We start from the raw sequence: 11,808 nt of genomic DNA, 5'->3' as shown, positions 1-11,808 counted from the left end.
CTACCTACAGGGCACACAGTCGTCCAAAAAAGCTATCTTTGACGTTGGTGACTGAGGGAAGGCCAACGGGCACTTAGATCTTATAACCTTCTAAAATTGTGTGTTTTCATTTTATTGGCTCTTAGGGTTCGCCTTACTATTTAATACGGTTGGTTGACTCTCAAAACTCCCCGACTCTTGGTCATGGCGTGTTCCGCTTTTTCCACTATCTCCTCTGGTTATACTTGGGGGAAGTGAACGAGAGTCTACCCTTTTGCCAAAATCACTGAACCGTGTATGCACGACAACTACAAATTTCATCTCTTAGATTCCGAAAGCTCTTCCCCCGTACTTACCCCTCCCTTGGTGTGGGAGGAGGGGGGGCGGTATTTATACCCCGGTTCCTCCCCCTCTTCCCTGCCCCCTCTGTCTTCCCCGGGGAGACAGTTCGCATCTATCTAATTAAGATTTCCCTTCCTCTTGATTATGTTTCTGTTCTTTTTTTGGTGTAAATGTTAATCTTCCCGAAAGGGAAACTTCCAGATGGTGAGTGCAATCGCTACAGCTTAGATAATACAATTCAGAAAATTTATATATTATTCATAACTCAATTTAATTATCAATATGAATGTTTTGCCAGCTTTAGATTTAGATTTTCTGATTCAGAAAATGTATATATTATTCAAATCTGAATTTAATTATTTAATTAATTGAAATTTTACCAGCTATTCCGATACAGAAAATGTATATATTATTCATAATTTAATTTCATTATTAATATAAAATTTTGCCAGCTTTTAGGTTTAGATATTCCGATTCAGAAAATGTATATATTATTCATAATTTAATTTCATTATTAATATGAAATGTTTAATTTAGGTTTAGATTTTCTGATTCAGAATTAACTTAATTTAATTATTCGTGAGATTTTTACCAGCTTTTAGATTTAGATTTTAAAATTCGATAATGTGTATATTATCTATAGTTTTATTTATTTATTCAAGGGAAATCTTACCACCTGTAGAATTTGACTTTCCGATTCAGAAAATGTGTACATTATTATTTGTTCAATTATTTATTCATATGAGATTTTAAAGTTTTCATGGTAAAATATATTTTGAAGAAGATATAAACTTAAAGATATAATTTACAACCTAAACAAAAATTATTTATTGAAATCAATGAACGTAAATCATGGTCAGATTTTGCCACTGACCCTTTGATATCTCGAATTAAAAATTATCTATCACCAATGGGGTTTTTCGTTTTATGACGTCGTAGCACTAAATCTATCTATAAACCAATGATAATTTTCGTCTTATCGCGTCACAAGATGAACTGAAATGCGCCGAGACTAAATATACGCTGCTAGTCATATAATTTTAAAAATGGGTCATATATCATTTCAGCAAATTATTTCAACTAATATCGTTAAAATTATGTATTTAGCATATTTGAAATCCAACTTCGTTCAGGGGTAACGGTATTTTTATTCGTGATTGATTATATTAAATAAATTAAATTAAATTTTTAATGGAAACGCACAGATTGAAATCAAACTTCAAGCGTCTCATCTATGTCTTATATAGAATGTGTGTTGAAAATGTCAAACCTTTCTGTGTAAAACCAAGCTAGTATTCATTTCTAACGTTACTCCGAATCCCTCTTGCGCTCGAATTTCCGGTAAATCGGCGGCGGGAATTTCGAATTTGGCCTGTTTACGGTTGAATTGCAAAATATACCAGCGCGCGTTGTATAATTTTGGAAAATACTGACTATTGAGTTAATTAATTAACATAGATAAGATTTAAAAACAGTTTTAAACATTTATTTTTTGTATTACAACTGAGTGAGGCATACCTAAAAAAATCGGTTTGGCGAGTTCAGGGTAAGTATAGAACGGGTAATGCCGAGATCACCACGTTGACGTACATACACGTGCGATTTGATGATTGTTCAGGAGCATAGTACTAAATAAACGCTATATTGAAGCTTAAAAATAATAATATGCTTTAAATATTATTTGAAATTTACGCAATAGACATTTCTAAAATGGATTAATAACACGCGTTAGGAATTCCACAAAAATAGACGAAATTCGAAATTTTCGCCAACGTCGTGCTAGTATCTTTCCGCCAACGTCGTGCTAGTATCTTTTCGCCAACGTCGTGCTAGTATCTTTTCGCCAACGTCTTGCTAGTATCTTTTCGCCAACGTCGTGCTAGTATCTTTTCGCCAACGTCGTGCTAGTATCTTTTCGCCAACGTCGTGCTAGTATCTTTTCGCCAACGTCGTGCTAGTATCTTTCCGCCAACGTCGTGCTAGTATCTTTCCGCCAACGTCGTGCTAGTAGCTTTTCGCCAACGTCGTGCTAGTATCTTTTCGCCAACGTCGTGCTAGTATCTTTTCGCCAACGTCGTGCTAGTATCTTTTCGCCAAATATACTAGATATTTTGCCTTTCTTAACCTGCAACTGACAAGGAAACTACCCGAGGTGGCTATCACCGATTTTGTTGAAACTCGGGGGTTAGGTAGACCTTATGGTAGTATGAAAATTGCCAAAGGGAAAAGTTGCAATGGGCTTTAGTTTCCCATGGCAACCAAAAATGTTTTTGATCTCTCAGAACAAAAAATCTCCATTTAAAAAAGCATGAGATTTTCTCGGTTTCACAGGGTACTTACTGACTTAAAAAATTTGAAAAAATTAAATTTACAAAACTTCAAGGATTTTGGGTAAAATTTATCCATATTGGTTAAATTTTAACAAAATTTAGGTAACCGAGAAAATCCTATGCTTTTTTAAATGGAGAGGTCAAAAACATTTTCGGTTGTCGTGGAAAAACTAAACTCCATTGCAACTTTTGCTTTTGAGAATTTTCATACTACCAGGGGGTCAACCTATCCCCCGAATTTCAACAAAATCGGTGATAACCACCTCGGGTAGTCTCCTTGTGAGTATAGCAAACATTTATGAATTATTACGCATTCAAGGTTTATTTCAGCACAAAGCTCCCTATTGTCTAAATATGGCGACATATTCGACAACCAAGGACGATAATATTCTACCAAGTTGCGAGTCCCAGTTCGATCTGGGCGAGATTGTCAGTGGTGAAAAAAATAAGCATCAAAATCATAGTAAATGTCATTCTGGGCTGAATTCTTGAACCAACCAATTATTATTCCTTGTAATCCTAATGAAGTTTAGGTAGTTTTTGTAAGTTCAATATTCTGATTATGATTATAAACAAGATACACACAATCTGCCGATGTATTAAATATATTTTAAATATTAAATTTAAATTTGAACCAATTTTCAATCATCTAGTACTTAATAAACCCAAGAAGAATTTTATTGAAATAGCATTTTCCGAGTTACCTGGTTTTTGAAATAAGGTAGCGAAACACGAAGACGTTAATTTAAATTAATTTTTAGACAAACCGAATTTTTCAAGTTACCTGGTTTTTGACATAAGTTAGCTAAACACAAACGCGTTAGTTTAATTTAAGTTTTAGCAAACCAAATTTTTCGAGTTACCTGGTTTTGAAAATAAGGAAACTATTTGCCTGTATCAATTGGTACGAAATTCAAATATCACAATAGCACGTACACGGGTAATGAGATCCCACAAATTGGCCAGAAATCGCAATTAATATTAAATTTTATTTATGCAACTGAAAACGTAGTTCAGAAATGATAAGTACTAACTAAAAATATAATTTTAAACCAAGCTTGTCTTAATTTAAAAAGTATGTATATTCAAAGTCTAAAATCGCGAAAAACCACTTAAAATGAAATTTTTGGGCTCCAATTTAAAAAACTTATAACGGCCGGGTAAACACAAATCCCTTGGTATTGTGTGTAAAAATTAGACACTTCGTTAAATTTGCAAATTTCATAAAAATCAATATTTACTCAGGACCCACTCAAATCTTAAATTTTTTTTATAGGAAAAATATAATTATATTTCAAAAAATATAGGACTTTATAGGACTTTTTTTGCAAAATTATACGATTTTATAGGACTATATATGCTACTTTACTAACTTTATGCATTTAAAAATAAAATCTTTATTTAGTGAAATTAATCTTTGATTTTCACTTAAAATATGGAAACAATATTAACAATAACCAAATTATAGACTAGAATGATTTTGTATACGAATTTATCCTATAGCTAAATTTAGCATTTTAACTGGCTTGTGAGTGGCGGGATTGGAAATGGGCAAAATATCGAATTTATAGGACTTTTTGGGGATTTTGCTAAAAATATAGGATGTTATAGGACATTTTCGAAATATAGGATTTTTTTAAATATAGAATCTGTGGGGCCCTGTTTACTGTAAATATCCTTGATTTTAATTAAATATGCAAATTCAACGACGTCATTTGTAAATATCCTTTATTTTAATTAAATATGCAAATTTACCGACGTAATTTGTAAATATCATTGATTTTAATTAAATATGCAAATTTAATAAATCTTAATGGCTGACAATTGTGAGTGAGAAACTACTTTTAGATTGCATCGACTGTAAAAGACAAGAGGGAAGACTGTTGCAATGCCAATGCACTTGCAAAGCTTGATCAGATTGCGAAAATATCAATTACTTGAAATACTGCAGATCCCAAAATACGTGAAAATTATCCTCCAAGTAAGAAATAAAATTAAAATGTGTATAATCAATAGATCAACATTATTTGGAACTATAAATAAAAAAACATTGCTGTATTGTTATATTTTTCAAATATTTTATTCAAATAATTTGCACTACTTATGAAACATATTGATAGACGTACCAATAAAATCTTTTTTCCAAAATATGTTTCATTTCATTTGATTTTCCCGGCTTCTTGGGTTCATTTATTGGCGCCATCTATAAAAAACGTTAATAGTCTTATCAAATAAGTTTCAAACAAATTAGTTTTTTTAGCAAGAATAAAGAAACTTTTTTAGTCTTATTTTAATAGAAGTCAATTAATGAACATTTAAACTCGCCAGAGATTGATACTTGAATCCAAGTATAAAAATAGATGGCGCCCTTGTGGATAAATATTTTTATATCTATTTTCTACAAAAAAGCTGAAAATAAAGCCATTTTAATAATACGAGAAATAGCATTTAAATGAACATAATAGCATATACATCTAAATAAAAATAAGTGTAACGCTTATCCGTACATTTTTTGAAAAATATTATCCACAAAGACCACGCGAGTGATTATAATAATCAGTGTTATGTTACGAGTCAATAATGAATTATTTATTTATAGAATTTAAATTTCGTTTAGCCTTCACCTAAACTGATAAACCAACGATACATTCCCGGAAGTGTAGTTCTCTGCGTTACTACCAGGTGACGCTTTTTCGATTAAAATGTTTCACGTTACTGGTAAGAAATAATTATGAAGTAAAAAATGTATTATGTTAAGTATTATAATAATACTTGTCCTTGAAATACATTAATAATTAATTAATATTATTTTTACCATTTATTATTTATTAAGTTTATTAATATTATTTTTACCATTTATTAAGTTTATTAATATTATTTTTACCATTTATTATTTATTTAGTTTATTAATATTATTTTTACCATTTATTATTTATTTAGTTTATTAATATTATTTTTACCATTTATTATTTATTTAGTTTATTAATATTATTTTTACCATTTATTATTTATTTAGTTTATTAATATTATTTATATTAATGAAAATCAATTGATCGTTTTATTTTTCAGTGAACATAATTTACCACTTCTTTCTCATCAAACGAATATTACTTGCCAATCGTCATGTGTCGTAGTGTTGTCCTCAGGGTGGGTTTGAATACTAAACCCCCGAACCCACCCCCACGTACCTTAAATATGATTATATTGCAAAAAGAACGCATCCGCCCAGTAGACTTCCTGTGGTACTTCAACAGAACGCCTATAGGCTGGAAAACAATTTCAATCGTAATCTAAAGAAGCGCATCGAAGCGATTACCTCCAAATCGACTGAGGCTACGACCCCCCCTAACACCATATATAGAATACTATTGGTGTTGGGGGGTACTTCAATCTGAAGGGATGACTTTTAAATGAAAATGAGGAAGCCCGGGTGGGGGGGACATTACATAATAGGGAGTTTTTTCGGTCGAGAGAGACTTGGAAAAGCAGTCCTTGGCGCGTATTACGAGCTGTGGCTGGCGGTATGAGCGGGCGTGAACGAACCACCGCTCGATGTCGAGGCCTTTGCACCTGTCGCCTTTTCTTCACGTTTTCTTCGGGTCAGATTTAAAAGTTTCCGTTAATCCATTGGAAATATTCTTCTAAATATCTACTTTTGTTCCGAGATACGCAGCGAAATTGGGGTACGTTTCATTTTGTATATTTACGCGCATTTATTTTTTACGTTAAAAGTATGTTACTCACCCAAATCAACGTTTTTCGCTAACCGTGTTATCCGATACTGTGTAATATATTTTCACACGCGATTTTATTAATTTCTTTTAACGGTTTTTCGTGATCCACGCACGAGGCTGCAAATACGTTTCGTTATCAGCCTCGTACGACTCGCGTTTAGCGCGTCTAAGGAAACTTTGAAAAAGTCTCCTAAATACACGATTTTGAATCTATTAATTACTAATGTTTTAATACGGTTTTCGAACTTAAACGTCCGTAATTAGGTGTCTTTAGCTCGAACTTCGAAATTATCCCTAACAATGAATTCTTAGACACTGTTTTTATTAAATATTACATAAGTAATATAATATAATATTGGAAAGTTTTTAATTTATTAGTATTACTAAGTATTTGTTTTAATGAAGAACATAATTTAGTTTAAAATTAATAAACTATAATATAATAAAATACAATATAATATAAATAAATTTTAAATTATTAAGCCTTTTTAAAATTGTTCAAAAATAGGTAAAGTGACCAAAAATAAATTAAATTAACAATTGTATTTTGTGAAGTTTCCGATAACTGCTATATAATGCAATGTAATGTAATACAATTCCACTAGCACGCCTCATAATTCATTTTTATTTAAGCGCATCAAAAGGTTTATACGTGCTAAAATTAAGTGTAATATAATAATAATAATAATTTAATAAAATAGTAATAATAATTATTTAATAAAATAGTAATAATAATAACTTAATAAAATAGTAATAATAATAATAATAATTTAATAAAATTATAATAATAATAATTTAATAAAATTATAATAATACTAATTTAATAAAATAATAATAATAATAATTTAATAAAATAATAATAATATAATATAATAATAATATAAAATAATAATAATATAATAATAATATAAAATAATAATAATATAATAATAATATAAAATAATAATAATATAATAATAATATAAAATAATAATAATATAATAAAATAATAATATAATAATATAATTATAATATAATATGGAATGAAATGAAATGAAACGGGGTTTAATGTGTACCAAAACAATACAATTGTATCAGCAAGTTGATACACACACTACAAAAATGTATTCAGTAAGTTATGATAATAATATAATATAATAATAATAATATAATATAATATAACATAATAATAATATAATATAATATAACATAATAATAATATTATAATATTATAATAAAATAATAATAATATAATATAATAATAGTAATAATATAATAATATAATAATAATATAATGTAATAAAATAATTAATACTCTATAAAATAAATCTATTATACACTTAAAATTTATATTTTTCCAAACTAAATTTATTTATTAACAGAAATTAACTGTGAATATTAAAGATATTTTCAAAAAAAAACCTGTCCAATGGTAGACACAATTCGTGAGAAAGGTGGTTATCCCTCTGCAGCAAGCACGCGGGCGTTGTGCGGAATATTTGCAAACAGCCTCGAGATTCAAGGTCTCTGTATCACTGGGGCTTTCGTTACATTTCCTGCCGAAGCACATTGCGCCGGCTAAATATCGCCGCTACTATCTATTACAATAGAAAAAGAGGTTAGGCAATCGGCGTTGTGAACGTCTAAGCTTTCCCCTGGCGTTGAAAAACAATCCGAAATCTCCGTTGAGGATTATTCGGCCTTTTGCTTAAGTTCCCCAATCAAACTCCGCATAATATGGGGCCCCAGCGTGAGGCACCGGATTTTCACGTCACTTTAACGTAAATAGTACCGCGTTAACGTGACATGATGCTATTTTTATTGTAATTTATATTTTGGAAATTTTATTTACAATTACGTTTGAATACGAAAATGTTATTTCGGGGTACACACTTCTCGTAATGACAAAGTAATCTCGGCGTAATCTGCAAACCCCGCATAGTTTCTACATACTCCGTGTAATCTCGGTGTACCCCACCTAATCTCTACAAACTCCGTGTACACTTCGTGTAATCTAGGTGTTCCCTGCGTAATCTCTACATACTCCGTGTAATCTCGGTGTACCCCGCGTAATCTCTACATACTTCATGTACACTTCATGTAATCTCGTCGTACCCCGCCTAATCTCTACAAACTCCGTGTACACTTCGTGTAATCTAGGTGTTCCCCGCGTAATCTCTACATACTCCGTGTAATCTCGGTGTACCCCGCGTAATCTCTACATACTTCATGTACACTTCATGTAATCTCGGTGTACCCCGCCTAATCTCTACAAACTCCGTGTACACTTCGTGTAATCTAGGTGTTCCCCGCGTAATCTCTACATACTCCGTGTAATCTCGGTGTACCCCGCGTAATCTCTACATACTTCATGTACACTTCATGTAATCTCGGTGTACCCCGCCTAATCTCTACAAACTCCGTGTACACTTCGTGTAATCTAGGTGTTCCCCGCGTAATCTCTACATACTCCGTGTAATCTCGGTGTACCCCGCGTAATCTCTACATACTTCATGTACACTTCATGTAATCTCGTCGTACCCCGCGTAATCTCTACATACTCCGTGTACACTCTGTGTAATCTCGTCGTACCCAGCAGTGGCGTAGACAAGGCCCCCGCAGACCCCGCAGTGCGGGGGGGCCCCGGAGCTTTAGGAGCCCCCTAATTTCATATCAAAGTATATACTAGATACCGGATAAAATTCCGAATATTGTTTTGCGGGGGGGCCTCGCGGGTCTTAGCTACGCCACTGGTACCCAGCGTAATCTCTACATACTTCATGTACACTCTGTGTAATCTCGTCGTACCCAGCGTAATCTCTACATACGTCATGTACACTACGCGTAATTTCGGTGTACAACGCGTTATCTCGGCGTACTCAGTGTAATCTCGTCGTACGCCGTGTAATCTTGGCTTACTTCATATATTATTTGCGTACTGCCTAATATCGGCGTAACCCGCGTACTCATCATAATTTTTACGTACTACGTTGTACTCTCGGCGTACCCTGCGTAATATCTACGTGCTCCACCTATTCTCCGTGTAATTTCGTTATACTCTGTGAAATCCTCACATACTCCACGTAATGTCTGCCGATTCGACGTACTACACTTACTATTAACGTAATCGCGACGTACCATTAGTAATCTTAGTGTCCTTCGCGTATTTTCGGTGTTCTCAACGTAATCTTAACGTGTTCTACGTAATCTCGGTATAACATTCAAGAATTCTTGGTGACCCTGATTATGTAATCGGTGTACAGGCAATGTATTAACCAGCAGACGCTACGTAAATATGTCCATGACAATATAGCAGTCGTCGGTAAATAATAATAATTAATTTGCTGAAACCTATTGCAGCTCAACAAAACTATTGGTTAGGTGTGTCTCGTATTATTTTGAAATGATGATTTAACTCGTAACATTGATGACATGAAGTCATTGGCTCAAATTAAAGAACAAAAAATAATAATTAGTGTACTCCATCTGTAAATTTGGGCTTGGGTAAATGCGTAGGTTTGCAACGATTTTAATAACAGGAAAGACTATAATAAATAATGAATATTTTTTGTTCTTTTGTAAATAAATAAAAATTAACAATGAAATGACAATTGGAATTTTGATGGTTTTTGGGTATTGCTAAATAATGATTCGTTAATGGCGTAAATATTTAAAAAAACGAAAATAAATTTGGCAACCAAATATGTATTTCAATTTATGAGATCCTGTTCGGTCTGAAACCTGTTCACGGTAGACAGCGTTTATTAATTCATTCATAATTTGGCCGCAAAAAAAGTAAATTAGAAAATAACGGTTGCTACGTGTTTAGAAATGTTCGAACTGTAATAAATAATCGAATATATTTTCTCTTTTCACCATGGTTTACTGTAATTCATTTCTAAAATTTTCAAGAAAAATATTATCGTTGGACCAGGTCTGAAAGTTCCCTCCAGAGAGTTTTATTATAATTTAAAATTAACCAAACCATGAAGTAGTAAAACAAATAAGAAATTAATGGTAATAAAAAAAGATATTGCTTAGAAATTAATTGTAATAAAAAAGATATTGCTTAGAAATTAATCGTAATAAATAAAGATATTGCTTAGAAATTAATTGTAATAAATAAAGATATTGCTTAGAAATTAATTGTAATAAAAAAGATATTGCTTAGAAATTAACTGTAATAAATAAAGATATTGCTTACAAATTAATTGTAATAAATAAAGATATTGCTTAGAAATTAATTATAAAAAATAAATAAATACAGATATTGCTTAGAAATTAATTGTAATAACTAAAGATATTGCTTAGAAATTAATTGTAATAAATAAAGATATTGCTTAGAAATTAATTGTAATAAATAAAGATATTGCTTAGAAATTAATTGTAATAAATAAAGATATTGCTTAGAAATTAATTGTAATAAATAAAGATGTTGCTTAGAAATTAATTGTAATAAATAAAGATATTGCTTAGAAATTAATTGTAATAAATAAAGATATTGCTTAGAAATTAATTGTAATAAATAAAGATATTGCTTAGAAATTAATTGTAATAAATAAAGATATTGCTTAGAAATTAATTGTAATAAATAAAGATATTGCTTAGAAATTAATTGTAATAAATAAAGATATTGCTTAGAAATTAATTGTAATAAAAAATATATTGCTTAGAAATTAATTGTAATAAATAAAGATGTTGCTTAGAAATTAACTGTAACAAATAAAGATATTGCTTAGAAATTAATTGTAATAAATAAAGATATTGCTTAGAAATTAATTATAATAAATAAAGATATTGCTTAGATATTAATTGTAATAACTAAAGATATTGCTTAGAAATTAATTGTAATAAATAAAGATATTGCTTAGAAATTAATTGTAATAAATAAAGATATTGCTTAGAAATTAATTGTAATAAAAAATATATTGCTTAGAAATTAATTGTAATAAATAAAGATGTTGCTTAGAAATTAACTGTAACAAATAAAGATATTGCTTAGAAATTAATTGTAATAAATAAAGATATTGCTTAGAAATTAATTATAATAAATAAAGATATTGCTTAGATATTAATTGTAATAACTAAAGATATTGCTTAGAAATTAATTGTAATAAATAAAGATATTGCTTAGAAATTAATTGTAATAAATAAAGATATTGCTTAGAAATTAATTGTAATAAATAAAGATATTGCTTAGAAATTAATTGTAATAAATAAAGATATTGCTTAGAAATTAATTGTAATAAATAAAGATATTGCTTAGAAATTAATTATAATAAATAAAGATATTGCTTAGATATTAATTGTAATAACTAAAGATATTGCTTAGAAATTAATTGTAATAAATAAAGATATTGCTTAGAAATTAATTGTAATAAATAAAGATATTGCTTAGAAATTAATTGTAATAAATAAAGATATTGCTTAGAAATTAATTGTAA

At 30.1% G+C, this 11,808-nt stretch overlaps 1 protein-coding gene across 1 annotated transcript in view; it reads left to right on the top strand.

The window, feature by feature from the left end:
• The first annotated feature begins 6,159 nt into the window (after nucleotides 1–6,159).
• The window catches only part of axo (axotactin), a 65,650-nt gene continuing 60,001 nt past the window's right edge, over nucleotides 6,160–11,808 (top strand). Inside the window, exon 1 of the mRNA XM_090180627.1 lies at nucleotides 6,160–6,334. The gene's annotated coding sequence lies outside the window, so the exon portion shown is untranslated. The remainder of the gene's footprint in view (nucleotides 6,335–11,808) is intronic.

The sequence above is a fragment of the Leiobunum rupestre genome, chromosome 7 (assembly GCF_980474605.1).
Source record: "Leiobunum rupestre chromosome 7, qqLeiRupe1.1.hap1, whole genome shotgun sequence".
Lineage (NCBI taxonomy): Eukaryota > Metazoa > Arthropoda > Arachnida > Opiliones > Sclerosomatidae > Leiobunum > Leiobunum rupestre.
The sequence above is the reverse complement of the archived record's forward strand: the minus strand, read 5'-3'. Positions and strand labels throughout refer to the sequence as shown.